Below are 15,449 nucleotides of genomic sequence, written 5' to 3'. Positions count from 1 at the left end.
ATCATCTGCATTGATGCGGAAAAGGTACAGTAATAAAATTTAATGCTCGTTCACAATAAAAACATGAAGTAAACTAGGGATAAAAATAAATCACCTGCATGTAATGAAGGCCACATACAGCCATCACTATTCAGTATCCAGCTCTCCTCCATGCCCAGGAACAAGGCAGGGACACCCACTCTTGCTCTTCTTACTCTTCTACTCAACATAGCACTGGCCAGGAAGATTTAGGCAAGAAAAAGAAACAAAAGGCATCCAAACTGGAAAAGAAGCAGTAAAATTAAAAGGCCCACACACTAAGTACACTGATGCAAGAGATGAAAGAAAATGCAAATGAAGCCCGTATCATACACGGTCCATACACAGCAAGACTTAATTTCATGACTGCACTGCTCAAGCCATCCACAGATTCCACGAAATCCCCACCCGGAAGACTCTCTCTCTCTCTCTTCCTCTGCAGCAGGCTCACACTTCTCAAAGGAAAATGTTCACATCTGCTGATTAAATCGAGAGCTTCCCGTCCTTCTGCACACTGTCACACCCAGCCAAGGCCGGTGTTGGCACAACTGCGTCTCTGTGCTCAGCTCCTGCTGTTCTCATGCTGAGCAGTGACCGAAATGGTGTGGCTGCCCAGCCGCAGTGTTCCCTGTGAATTAAGTCTTGCTGCATGGGGTTAACTTTGGTGGACCGTGTCAGGTCTGTGTCCAAATCCTCTTTTTTTTTTTTTTTGTACCAGGGATCGAACTCGGATCCTGTGCTTACTAGGGAGGCAGCAGAACCACTGAGCTAAATCCCTGGCCCCCAAATCCTCTTTTGTATGTGCAGTCCCTGGTTCCTGTCCTCCGTGGTCGGGGGGGTAGCGCTGCCCCAGCTCCTCTCAATCTCTGGCTCTAACAATCTGTGCTGTTCCCTTGGTCTGATACCTGCTCTCTGGCCGATACCACCCTGCATCTTTACTGTACCTCTCAAGTCTCTAGGCTGGCTGTGTCTAGAAGCTGGGTGGGGTCTGCCCTCTGTTCTTCACTGTTGTGCTGGCTTCCTGGGTCTTTGTCTCTCCACAAAAGCATTAGTCAGCCTATCAAGATCCACAAAGAAACTGGCTAAGAGTCTGGATGGCTGTGTTCGGTCTGCGTTTTGAGCTAAGAAGAACACGCATCCTCATAAGCATCCTTCCATCCATCCATGAACATGGACTATCTCTGCATGTCTTTGCTTTCAAGAATTTCTTTCACTAGAATTTTGTAGCCTTGCTCATCTAGATCTTATAAATACGGTTTTGGATTTATATCTAAGTATTTCAATTTTTGTTTTTAATGTTATAGTGCTGTTTTTAAAGTTTAAAATTTCAAGTGGCATATAGGAAAGAAGGTGACTTTTGTTCTTCTAGTTTGTACCATTATTTTTAGAATCAGATAGAAAAATACTTGTCCATATATCTATAAAAGCAATTTACATGACGGCAATCTGATCTGTGAAGATCATGAAAAAATATACAGCTTTTTACCCATGCCAGAATCATTCTTATACTATTAACTTTATTGTGAAAGTTTTTCTTTGTTTGTTTGATTTGGCACCGGGATCGAACTCAGGACCTCATGCTTGCCAGACAGGCGCTGTGCCGCTGAGCTACATCCCTGGCCTGTGACAAATTTTTTTAAAAAATCAAGCAATAACTTCAAATAAGAATCCCAAACATAATTTTCAAGAGCATGTGAACTAAAGCCATAACAAAGGCTGCACTTTTGAAAACACTGATGAGAACATATGTCACCTTCTGTGATGTGACAGAGTAGGAGCGGGTTCAAAAAGCACTTTCATCACACTTGGGCACAGAGCTAAAAAAAATCCATGCATTTTGGTCCTAAGCACCCGAAGCTTCCGTAACCCACTCCCAGCGCACTTCCTACTGGGCCAGTACTGGGCCAGTCTGCCAAGCCCACCAAGCCTGACATCCTTTCTACTGCTCAGGTTTCATAACAGATTCCTGACACCTTTGCAGTCTTTATACAGAGCTAAGCTGGTGGGAAGGAACTTTGCCTGTTTTCACAGTATATCAGAGCACAAACCTGAAGCTTATAATCTCAAGATGATGTGGAATCATGGCCCCCAAGAATGTGCTCAGAAACAGCTACTTACGGAGTCAGATGTTGATGGTGCTCTCACAGCATGAGGACACCTGGTCCAGATGCCCCTCTGAACAGAAGGAATCATTCCCCAACTGCTGGGAGACACGAGTCTGCTGAGGACAACCACCGTGACCACAGCTACCCTTCCTCTGGGGCAGTCTGCACCTAGTACTTGGCTATGTGGCAGAGAACAGGGGTCTGGACCCCCGGCCCTGCAGCTCTCTGTGAAGTCAGCGGAGTCTTCACTGAGAAGGAACTGCTGTCTGACTTCTCCTTTTCCCCTCTGGTTCCCTTCTGTCCCTCTGCAAGTGTTGATTTGCTAATTGTTGTGACTGTGTCTCAATGTCCCTCCAAAGCCCCATGTAGTCACAGGCGGGGCTTTTTCAGAGGTGGCTGGATCTAGTGTGGGTGATGCTGGCATTGACTCATGGTGCAGCTAGGATCAAGGGAACTGGAATTAGGATGTGAGTGCTGCCTGCCCTGAGTAGTCTGGGTAAGACAGAAGGGATAGAAAGAGCTGTGGTCTCCCCTTGTTGCTTTTGCTACCTTTTATCCACCATGAACTGTTTCTCCTCTGTGATGCCACCCTGCCTTGCAGCCAGCCGATTATGAACTGAAACCTCTACAAACTGTGAGCTAAATAAACCTTTCCTCCTTTAACATTGGGTGTTGGGTATTTTGTCTCAGCAACGAAAGAAAAGTAACTAAGACACTAATCAAAGTCCTGCACACCTATCTCCATCTTAGAATTTGCTCCTGGGAAATCTGACCTGCGACAGTCACCAAGAACTAGGTTTTTAAGTGCCTTTCTAAAGGCTTCGTCTGGGCCTAGTGTTTAGGAATGGAGGGTAGGGTGAGAGGGGACTGAGGGAATTTGCAAAAGAAATGCCACGAAACTTGCACCCTGCAATCTAGCCCACTACAGAGTAAGGTCAAGGAATTTTAACCAAAATGTCACAGGAAGCAGTGCTTATAAAATCTCCAATCATAATCAGTTGAGCAAACACTGGTTCCACTGTCCGCCTTCCTTTTCCTCAGTATCAGACGCTGACTGCTGCACAAAAATGACGAGGACCCGAGCATCCTGTGGCAGCTGAGGCCGCATGAACCTCATGTCCTCCGGGCACTGTTATTTCAGAGTTCAAAGTGCAAAAGAAACAAAGAGTTAGCACTTCAGAGACCAAAGAAAGCAAAAGGATACTTAGCATTTTAAAAACCCACTTAAATACCGGCTACATGATGAAAGAATTAATTTCTCTAAACAGAAATCGAAGTGTCGCTTTTGCTTGCTCCTCAGATGACTCAGGCTGGCTCCTTCCCTGGCACCCTGGCACTCGGCAGGTGTGGTGGAATCATTAGGAAAAGGGACAACAAGGACTCAAAAATAGACTCTTCAGACACCGCACTGGTAATTAATGGTAATCGCAACTGCACTTCTGAGTGCCATCTTTTATATAAAACATGAATATCTGAAAGCTCCAGAAGTTTCTACTATCCTGCGTCTTCCCTCAATGGTGCTAAAACACCTGCTAAACCCGGGCACTGCCTTCACCTGTGCTGCAGCGCGAGCTCCCGTGCCACCACAAGGAAGCAGATACACAGCTGTGTCCCAGCCTCGGGAGCGAAGAGCTGCCCATCACTAGGAGAACAGAGAAGTAAACACCGGTGTATTCAGGAGACAAGAGTTACACAAGCACCAGAGGCCATGGAGCGATTCATAAACAGCAACACAAGCACTGCTGCGAATGTGTAGTGGAAAAGAATGAGCTAGGTTCACGTCTTCACAGCACGCCCCAAGTTAAAACACACACAACACAGCACAATTTAAATAAAGGGGTGGAAGAGGGCAGGGCAGGATCCACACTACCTGTACCATGTGGGGCCCACTAGGGCGGCTGCTGAAATGGGAAGGAACGAAACAGCAGCAAACACAGCTGCGCTTAAGCCGAAGCCAGGCGTGGGCTCCACTTGTTTTTGCACAAGTGGGGGGCGGGGGTCCCGGGCGAAGGGGACAGCAGCGCACTCACAAGTGAAGGCTGTGCACTCCTCACGCCGAAGGGACTGCTGCCTGTCGCTCACTAGTCTTGCCCCGGGGCCACCCGTAACCTCGGCCGGCACCCACAGACCTGACCTGCCTCGGCACCAGCAGTGCCTCCGTGTGCGGCCTGGACTTAACAGGAGCTACGGTAACACTTGCCAAAACTGACGCTGAGTCTAATAAGCACAGCTCTGATCATGGTGTGAAGTGAGTTTTCAGAGAGGAAAGTAGACGGGAAAGGCTGCTATATAAGTGGGGTTGACACGGTGCTGAATGACCACGCACAGAACCTCTCAGAAGACTGCAAACTGCACACATCAGAGGGAGCACGGGCAGGTGCATCCGACCACAGAAATGTGCTCATGTTTCGCCTCAGCACAGACACAGGGTTCCTGCAGGCGCCTGGTTCAGCCTGGGCCTTTGTTTTCCCTTACTGACTTACAAATCACATTCCAAGGTAAAATCAGCTGCAAGGGGATCAGGAACAGGTCAGTGGCAATTTAACAAACATGTCCTGCCCTTGAGACGTGCTCTGCGTGGTGTCCCCAAGACTCGGGACTGCATGGCCTCAAGGCCCCCACTTCTGACTCAGGTGGGGCCTCAGAATAATCACTTAAGTGTGCTGTCCTCCCACGGAAGGACACTGAGCCCCTGGTCACAAGGACAGGGGACGTGTGAACACTGGAAGAAGGACATTGTTCCCAGCTTGCTGTCTGGAAAAGGAGAGACGACAGTCTTTCCGCACTGTGCTGTGTGGTCTGTGTTATTTGGGAAACAGAAATACTGAGCCCTCAGAGAGCACTGCCCCAGGGTCCTGGCCAAGGGCCCCGCTGCCGTGGAGACCGTGGTGCCCCCGAGGTCCTGCACAGCACTCAGCAGATGATCTCCTCACAGACACAGATGAAAACCTGCTCCAGGGGAAGCTTCACGGGGACAGCGGGGTTCCAGCTTTTCCCTTCTTGGGAAGATGTTCTTCGCACAAACCATGGAGGCCGGCAGTCTTTCAATCTGAGCTGAAATAATCTGATTTGCACTAAATTCATCCACATCAACCTTTTATTTTCTACAGCAATAAAATATTTGGAACACATTTCTACATAGAAATGCTTCTACCCGAATTCTCCTAAGAAGTATGAATTCCCTGCTTCGGAACCAGAGCCCTCCAAGGTGAGCCAGATGGAGTTGGGGGTAGCAGAGAAGCCGGTTGTCCTGCGATGCCCTGTTTGTGCTCCTCCCGTCACCTTCCGTCTCACTGCTGCCTGCGGCTGTCCCCCGGCCCTGATCCCCTGGAAGCCCCGAGCGGGCACAGGAAGGACCTCCAGGGCTCTGAGCAGTCTCCACCATGCACCCTCCCTGGCACACCTCCAAGGACGAAAGAGACAGACAGGCGGCGCCCCAGGAAGGTGACGGGGCTGGGGGGCTTGCTGGCCACAGGACGTGGTTCCAGGGTCCATGGAAAGAGCAGGGGGGTGGGAGTGGCTGGGAGGCAAGCGGAAGTGCAAGGCCACACGTGGAATGGCAGTACCTGAGCCGCCCGGATGCTGCTGGGGCTCACGCCAGTGTGCCGCTGCTCCTGCTCAGGCTCACAGTCTGGGCCTCAGGCAGGCTTAGCTGTGACAGAGGCCAGTGACAGGGCCTGGGCTCTGGCAGGTGACAGTCCTTGCCTCCCACCATGAAGGTGACCGGGATTCCAAACGCAAATGTTATGCGATTCACCCCGGACCGGAGGCTCAGGGTGCCCTGTCCTCTCTCATTGGCCTGCGGCTGCAGCAAAGGAAGAGAAGCTCTGAGAATTGGTCCACACTGGCGGGAGGGCACAGTGATGCTTCCCAAGCCACCTGGCCTCTCTAAGAAGACCGAGGGTGCAAGGGCACCGGCCTCCTGTGCAGATGCTCACCACGGCAGCAGCAGGAAGTGGGGGCCACGCACACACCTGTGCACACCCACGGAACTCAGCCAGCCCGTGTGTGGCGCACAGTTTGGCCACCACTAGCCATGGTGCAGGAAACACTGATCCAGGGCTTCCTCGTGCTCCCAGTAACTCCAGGCCACCTTCGCTTCACGGCCACCCTCTAAGCACTGCTGTGATCTCACTTCTAGAAGAGCTGAGGCACAGAGAAGTTACACAATTTCTCTAGAGACAGAAGCCAGGAGTGGCAGCGTGGGACCAGAAATCAGAATGCTATTGGCTACCATGTGAACCAGTTGAAAAGCACGCCCGACGCTGGGAGGTGGGAGGTGGCACGCTCCCATTTACCTCTCACATCCATCTGCAGAGATCACAGGAAGAGGAGCGGGGGTGGGGTCACAACTCCGTAATAATGAAGAAAACAGGAAGATCGTCGGCACATGGGAAATTTCAAAGATAAACTGAATGACTTAGACAAATGGCTTAAGGGAAGTGAGTTGTGAAAATTATCACAGGAAAGCTGGGCAGAGCAGCACATATCTGTAGTCCCAACAACTCAGGAGGCTGAGGCAAGAGGGTCACTTGAGCCAAGAGTTCAAGACCAGGCTGGGCATCACAGTGAGGCTCTGTCTGTTATGATTCAGATCAAGAGTGTCCCCCAAACACTCCTGTACTCAGCAGTGGGATTTCTGGAAGGTGACTGGATCACGGGTGCTGTGTTCACCCACTAATGAGGTCAGCAGCTGAATGTGCTGGTAGGAGGTGGGGCCTGGGGGCGTGGCCTGGAAGGTTGCATTCCCCTTCCAGCTCCTCCCTTCTCTGTTTCCTGGTCACCATGAGGCCAGCAGCTTTCCTCTGCCAGAGCCTTTCTGCTTTGCAGCCACCCGACTATGAGCTGAAGCCTGTAAAAACCATAAGCCAAGAAAGTTCTCCTGTAGGTTGGTGGTCTCAGGTATTCTGTTCCAGAAAAAAGAAAGTAACTAATTCACTGCCTCAGAGTTAAAAATAACAACAACAACAAAAGATAGAAATAGGAAGAAGCAGACTATCTATTACAGATACTTAACTCAAAATTAAAACGGTCCCAGGCCCAGATAATTTCACTAGGAAATTACTTACAATATTGAAGGAATAAGTAACACCAACCCTACACAGTCTCAGGAGAAAAAAACAGGAGCAGGGAACACTTAGGAGGACAATATCGCTTAGATACCAAACCTGACATTACAAGAAAAATATAGACTAATATCCTTCATTAGTGCTATTTAAAAAATCTTCAACAAAATAGTAAATAAAATTCAAAAACTTCTAATAAAATAAAGCCAAGTAGGGCATATTTCAGGAATGCAGAATTGGTTTTGTATTAGAAAGTTAACTATAATTCATCCTATTAACAGAATAAAGGAGAAAAAGTTAAACTCTCCCAGTTTACCAAAGACCTATCATGTTAATATACACAGAACATTTTTGACAGTCAAATACTCATCTATTTTTAAAAACCCTCAGTACAAAAAGAAATGAGGGAAATTTTCTCACTCTAAAAAGTACATCTAGGAAAAAACCTACAATTAATAGCAGATTTAGTGGTAAAAACCTAACTGTTCCCCCTTAAAATTAGGATCACAGCAAGGATATTAACTTTTCTTAATTCTACTCAGCACTCTAGTGGAGGTCCTAACCAGTGCGATCAGGTAAGAAAAGTAAATAAAGAGTCTGAGATTGTAAAGGACAAATAAAATTCTGTTCATTTGCAAATGACATGATTGTGTACACAGCACCACCTCTCAATTTTATCCTATATAAGTAGAACTACTATTGCTATTAAACAAATCTTGAGAAGCTGCAAATCCAAGATTAATATAAAAATCAATTTTCTTCCTGCTTACTAGTCATTCAAATTGGTAATTAATACAGACCTAGGGATGAATTTAATAGGATTTATACAAATTGTGTATAATAAAGTCTATAAAATACTGCTATAAAAATTAAAGAGGATCTGAAGAAATAAAAGATATACAATATTCATGGATTAGAAGACTTGATATTGTTTAAATGTCCATTTATCTTCTTCAAATTGATCTACTAAATCAATGCAATCCTGCTAAGCTTTTAAAAGTAGAAATTGGCCAAGTGATTTGAAATGTGTATGGTATATAGAAATGCAGAGAACATCTGAAAAAAAAAGTCTGGACTAAAATCATCTGATATGAAGACTTAAAACCATATTAATCAAAACATAAGGGTCTGGACACACAAATGGATGGACTGTATCAGAGAGTTCCGAAACTGAGCTACACTATATTTGGTTAGTGTAGACAAAGATGCTAAAGTAACTGATAGGTACAAAAGGTCTTTTGCAACTAATTATTAGAGTAACAAATGCTTACCTGTATGAAAAGAAAATAACCAGGGCCTGGGATTTAGCTCAGTGGTACTACCCCCAGCCCCCGCACAAGGGTAAGGTTTAATCCCTGAGTTTGATTCCTAGTACAGGAAAAAAAATTTTTTTCCACCTCTATCTCCAAGTAAAATCTAACTTGAAGTGGATCCTAACTAAATATAATAGCTAAAACCATAAAACTGAGGAAAAAATACAGGACCCTGGGTGATCAAAGACTTTTCAGACAAGGCGTAAAAAAGTATAATTACATATATACAAAATAAGAAATTATACTTGACCAAAAATTAAAAATTTGTCTTCAAAACATTAACACTCTCAGTGGATGAAAGGACTGTAAATCCACACAATGGAAATACTCAGAGTACAAAGAAACAAACTACACACAACACCACAGGTGAACCATAGATATGCCGGTAAATAAAAAAACACACAAACGTACATGCTACCTGTTTCTATGACTGTCTCGAACACACCTGTTCTCCACGATGATAGGAAACACTTCTGCGGCTGCCTCCGAGGCAGAGCAGAGGGAGGGAACTGTGTGATGTGGCGGACAAGCCCCTCAGCGGTGGTGGTGAGTGTCTGTGAACACTTAGACCCATGTTACAGGGCGTGAGTTACTCCTCCATACAGACACTGAGAATGCTGTACCACAAACTGATGTGAAGACCCGCAACCCTCCACTGTCACAGCAATGGCAGTGTCAGACTGAGACACCAACCAGACCGTAAAGAAAGTGAAACGAGACACCGAGGCGTCACTCGTGGAGAGCGCGGCCACTTCAGGCCACCACAGTGTGGGAAGGGGTTCTTAACGCTAAGCATTTAAGTTCCCATTCGTGGCGCCTGAGGAAGCAGAATGTAAGCATTCCAGGTCACGTCATGAGTGTGAGTCACAGAGCTGTTCAATCCACAAGCTGCTTTTCTCTCATAGTAAAATCAATGACTTTCCTGCTTTGGCCAGTATCTGGCTAATGATTTGTCGCAGCATTTGTAGTACCCATTGTATAAAACATGGGTGTGGGCACTGGGCTGGCTGGGTGGGTCATGTGCATGGATTTCAGGTGGCCGGCTCTTCTCCCAGTTAGTTCTGAATCCCCACAAGTGTTTTGGCCTCTGTCACAGCCCCAGCACAGCACCATGCTGGCCGTGGGCCCTGGGAAATGAAAGGCCGGAGCCAGGGACTGGCTTTCTTGGCACAGAACCAGCCCTGGAGAGTGGGAAGGTGCAGGATGAAACAGCAGCACAGAGCGCCCTCATGTGGCAAGGGTGCCAAGCACAAGCCCGCCTCTGTGTGCTGAGAGGGCCTCTGACTCTAAAGCGAGCTGTACAAGGTCCCGAGGCATTTGCCGTGCCCGTGGTGCTAATGAACATGTCTGGGCTTCCCACTGGGCCATATTCAAATCCCATACCCAGACTTGAGGTGGGTTCTCAATCCTCCATCACACAGGCTCTCTTCCTGATCTGTTCTCCTGAAATTCTTTCACGTTTAGATTGATTTCATCTCCTATTGAGTCATCACATCAGTAGGACTTGAAGGCACACATCCAATCAGACAATGACCTTTCTTTTCTAATACTCCAGGGCCTCCTAAACCATTGTTTTGTTACTTGTGCTGTTAGGAGTGAAAACTATGAAGGTTTCCACAAGTGCCAAGAACCAAGGCTTCTATCTGTAGAGATGGGTTCCTCTAAGCTGAGAGAAGCATGGTGGTCCCAAGCCAGACACCAAGCCAGGCCCTTCAGCTGGACCCTCTGAGGGAAGCCCACAGCCTGGGCCTCTGCTTCTAACGCCCTTCTGTGCTCAGGCTTCTTCAAATGACAAAGTGCCTACTGGCAACAGTTCCTGTGGCATTCACATATGTCTGTTTATGCATTTAAGTGTGTGTGTGTACATATATAAGCTTAAGCACAATCCAGCTCTTCCAGAGACAGACTCCAAGATTTATGAGACAAAGAACTTGACTGACTGCCTTTGATAGCCAGAGCCAACCGAAACACCCTTAGACACACTGAGGGTAATCAGTCAGTGTGAGGTCTGGTAAACATAGGTGCTGCTTAAGAAAAGCAGCAACATTTTTGTTAATGGTCTATTTTAAAATTATATTGTGTTTACAGCAGCTTCACTCATAACTGCTCAAACTGGAAGCAATAAAACTGTCCTTCAGTGGGCGAATGGTTAAACTGGAAGGATCTCAAGGATGATAAAACCATTCTGTATGTTACTGTAACGGTGGATGTGACATTATGAATTTACTAAAACCCAGAGACTAGAAACACAAAACATGAACCCTAGTGTAAACTATGGGCCTTAGACAATAAAAAAGTATCAGTTATAACATATTCCACACTACAGTAAGATGTTAGTAATAGGGGTGTTATGGTGTGGATTTAAAACACCCCCAACTCATGCTAAGGGGCTGGCTGCTGCCTCAGGGCTCTGGAGAAAAGACTGGATCTGGAGGGTTCTAACTATCAAGTGAATGAGTCACTGATGAGACTGTAATTTGGTGGCTTTACTGGGGTGATGGATGAAGGGAGCAGGTCACGGGGGCCTGAACTTAGGGAGTATGTCTGGTCCCCAGCCCCTCATCTCTGTCTCCTTCTCTCTCTGCTTCCAGGCTGCCATGACCCAACGTCAAATTTCCTCCTTGAAATTGGCCTTCCCAGGTACACTGCCAGAGAGATAAAAAGCTGACTAACACCAGACAATGTGTTTGGGGCAGTACATTATATATGGTAACTACCTTCTGTGCAATTTTCTGTAAAACTGAGTCTACTGTAAAAAAAATGAAGTTTATTAATTTCAAATCACACTGTAAATTATGGTCACAGAGTTTTTAATGTTACATTTTTAAACAGACATATTGTGATTGTAAAATAATTTTCCAGTAAGTATTTTTAGAAAGTCGCTCTGATGATTTCCTCTCCTACATAACCCCATTGTGACGGCTCAGAAAGCATTCGGGAAGCGCTCTCCCCCAGCTAGAGACCTATTTAAGGTCCATCCTTGGCTTAACTGACAGTAGATGTATATATTAAAAAGTAGATATATTAAAAAAGAAATATTAGAAATCAAGTATAAACAAAACACATTTTTTCCTTACTTGCAGTAAGTGCTGCTCACTTTGGGCAGGGGTGAAGTCTCAAATTTTTAAACGCTAAGCTTCAGACACAGAACCCCGCAAGGCTGAGCTTCTGCTTTTGCTCCAAAACCTACTCTGGCTCGGGCAGAGGATGCTGGGCCAGGGCCTCCGGGTGGGCGCCGGGTGTGAAGCCTGCTCTGTACCCAGCCTCCTGCTGATACCCACACAGGGACGCTCAAGTATTAAGATAAAATCCCCAAAGCAAAGGCCAACAATCAATCAAAACTGTTCCCCTCTCCACCGTGTGTGCAGAACAACTGAAAAGCCAAGCAGCCTCACAGGACCCTGCTTTAAGCCCACACCCCGGGCAGCTCCAGGGCCGGGCTCCCAGACTCTCCACACCTTCCCGGCTGCTCCCTTCTGGTCTCATCCTCCCTCATGCAGGGGCTCGGCCAGGTCCCGAGCCCGTCCACCCTGGAGAGACCCCCAGGGAAGCTGCCGTGTGCAAGGGGTGCGGCATCTTCGAGCTGTGGCTGGGAGTCTGCTCTGATTCAATTTCTCCCTAAAATTGTTAGGCTGGGTCTAATCAAGCTTCTAGAACAACCTCCAATACACTGAGGGCGGCGGAAGGGAAAGGCGATGGAGCAAAACACCGCAGACAACACGCAGAGCCACTCTGTGGAAGTCTCCGGGAACAGGAGTGTCACAATCACTTCGCTGCAGAGTTGCGGGTGACAGACGCGCATGCGAGACACTGGGGATCACTAGCACCACAGAAGCACGCGGGGGTACCCCGGCACCACTGTTGCAAGGCCAGGACAAAAACTGCCCAGGCCACATGCTGGCAAGGACAGGAGCCCTGGAGCTCACGTGTGCTGCAGCCACCGTGGAAAGCCACGGTCAGACACTCGCCACGCGGGCTCGAGCGGAACCACACCCTGCCTTCACAGAGAGACCCGTGGGCAAAGGGCGGGCACAGCTCTACTCCACGTCATAGGATTTCAACAGGGATGCACTGGGACATGCTCGGGGTGGACCCTGCCCTGTCCCCTCTCCCTTCCTTCACCCTGCTTCAAAAATACAGAACCCTACCGCCATCAGAGCCGTCAGAGACCCCATCCCAGGCCCCAGGCCGTGAGCCCCCTCAGCAGCCACTCCGAGGTCCTGGGCTGGCCAGGAGCCGGCGCCTGCTCTCCTGGTCAGCCTGGGAACACAGCATGGCCACCTCGCAGCGAGCCCCTCCCGAGTCCTCACCAAAAGCCTGGCCCTAACCATGGTCCTGTTTCACGGACTAGGAGATTGAAGTCTTAGAAGCTCCCTCCCTCACTACTCAGATCTGAAGCCAGGACCCATGCGTTTTGCTGCTCTGTGGTCCTCTGAGAAATTCCAATAGTGTCACAGGCAGGAAGCCAGCGCTGTGACCCCAGGTACATGCCCGGCGGACACATGCTGCCCTGCCATGGGAGAAGTCTCCTGGCACAAGGAGTCCAGGCATATGTGACGCCCACCTTCCAGTCACATTCAATTTTATGGACTGTTTCTTCACATCACGCAGATGTAGCGGATAACTCAATGTTAAGCAGAATGGGATCTGACATTTGGCAACAGCTTGAGAGACAACAGCTGGGGGACGCCTGACTGATCATGAGGCTTCCAGCGCCGCCTCTACTGACGGGCAGAGCAGTGCACAGCAACACCAAGTGACCCGTGATGCAGTCACAGTCCCCGGCTGCAGGGCAGGTCCTTCGGCAGAGGGCAGCGTGTGTGTGTTTCCAAGGACACCGGCCATCGTGCCCATCGAGGGTCCCGTTCAAGACCTGGCACGGTAAGTTCATGTCTGCACTTAACTCAGAAATGTTTGCCTCAGAAGAGGACTTTCATGGTTCATTTTGTTTACTAACAAAAGGCTGTACAGATGATATAAAATCTAACATATTATGTAATAAAGACACATGTATCCACACACGTCTCCTTTTCTATGTGAGCTGATGGGAAAATTTAAGACCCAGAGTTAAGGCCCCAGTGCGTAAGGATCCTTGTCTTGGGCAGACAAGGGCCTCCTGTTCTGTTATCACAAAGGTTCTCTAAAAGCTTTTGAACCTCATCGTCCTATTCACATTTTAAATTTTGTTGTGACTTTCTTCAAGTAGCTAAAGATAGAAATAAAAAATAAGCATCAAACCTTAATGTATTAATTCAGAAGTTGATCGACTTAAAATTTAGTAATTAGCAAAAGTAAATTCATGATTTAAAAAAAGAGAAGCAATGACTTTGAGTGAAATGTGACTGGTAACGTTTTTCTTGAAGACAGTTTTGTTTTAAAGGAAGAAGGGAGAGGGAAGAAAGGAAAGAACTAAAGGGAGGAAGAAAGGTAGGAAGGGAGGGGAGAGAAACGAAGGGAAGAAAAAGAAAGTTAAGTCACAAGTGCAGACGTTTTGCAATATTAAGTACTGGATAGACTGAGGAAAGTCACTAAACGCTTACAGCAAAATGCAGTACTGGGACACGAGACATAGGGAATGGACAGAGGACCTCGTCTCTGTTCTCCCTCCTTCCAAATCTCACTGAAGAGACAGCGCACAGTGCTGAGCCTCCACTGATGGAGCCAGGCAGGCCAGGCGTGGACCGAAGCGCCTGCCTTCGAAGCTCCTCCTCCCGCCTCTCTGGAGTCCCAGGGGCTCACTGCTTCCTGGATGAGTGACCCGGGCGCCGCCTGGCCTCCCCAGCTCCAACTTTACACTCTCCCACGCGGGACAGTCAGCTGAGGATGAGGGCGGGGTCCAGTTTCCAAAGAAACAGGTGACAGGCAATGCAACCAACAGGGCACCATTTTGAAAGAGACACTTACTAAATCGGGCTCTTCAGAGATACGATTTTCAGTTGTGCTTAAGAACTATGCAATTACTCCTTCTTTCAGAAAGTGAGTTTTACACTGTAAGCCTCCCGTGCATGGAGACACTGAGGGATGGTCAGTATCGAGCCCCATGGAGCACTTTTTTAGTACTGACCTTCTGGGTGGCTTGCCTTCCAGGACTGTCCACATTTGTTTTCTCACTGAGCTTGGTAACTGCACCTTTTCAGAGTCTTGGTGACCTCGGAGTTTTTTTTCCTCAAGGGGTGTGTTTTTGTCCTTTCTGTCTGCATTGTGAGGCAACAAACATCTAGAAATAGATTCTTGTGTCCCAGTCCTGCTAGTGAGTGCTGGGGCCACATGTGACACTTGGCCAGGTGTCTGACTGTGTGACACTCACAGAGAAACTGAGCCAGAGTCCCAGTGCCCCTCACTGCCCCAAAGACACAACTGGATTGTGGGTCGTGGAGGGGCCGTGTCCTCCCTGGCAGGCACAACAGTCAACTGATTGTTTGTTTGCAGCTCATTGCTATTGAAGAGGGGCCCAGGGACAGCTGACCACGTGGTCTCCAGGGCAACCTCTGGGGAAGAAAACAAGGGGCACAGAGGACTTGGAAGTTTCTCACAACAAGACCACACAGGTGGCACCAGAGCGAACTCTTCAAAGGCTTTCATGACAGGCGTTCAGAAAACACTATGGTTCCGTCAGGTGACTTGAAAGCACGTGCTGGAGAAAATTTTCTTCTTTGAGCCAGAGAGGTATGTTTTATAAAACATTTTATAAAACCTTTTCCAGGTGACCAAAGCAAGGGCCCAGGGAAAGTCTTTCTCAAAGACTGTTACAGGTGGCATGTACAAGTGCCAGGTGTGGTGGTGCACACTTACAATCCCAGCACTCAGGAAGCAGAGGAAGGAGGATCGTGTAGAGTTTGAGGCCAGCAAGGACTACATAGTGAATTCAGGGCCAGACTGGACTACAAAATGAGATTCTGTCTCAAAAAACCAAAAATAAATAAATAAAAATTTAAAATGGCATGTAT

General features: G+C 47.8%; 1 protein-coding gene across 3 annotated transcripts in view; it reads right to left on the bottom strand.

Annotated features, from left to right (window-relative positions):
* Window positions 1-15,449, bottom strand: part of Ano10 (anoctamin 10) — a 105,035-nt gene that overhangs the window by 25,644 nt on the left and 63,942 nt on the right. The gene's annotated exons all lie outside the window — the stretch shown is intronic.

Source organism: Fukomys damarensis, unplaced genomic scaffold (assembly GCF_012274545.1).
Source record: "Fukomys damarensis isolate Sample0158 unplaced genomic scaffold, DMR_v1.0_HiC HiC_scaffold_12, whole genome shotgun sequence".
Lineage (NCBI taxonomy): Eukaryota > Metazoa > Chordata > Mammalia > Rodentia > Bathyergidae > Fukomys > Fukomys damarensis.
The sequence above is the reverse complement of the archived record's forward strand: the minus strand, read 5'-3'. Positions and strand labels throughout refer to the sequence as shown.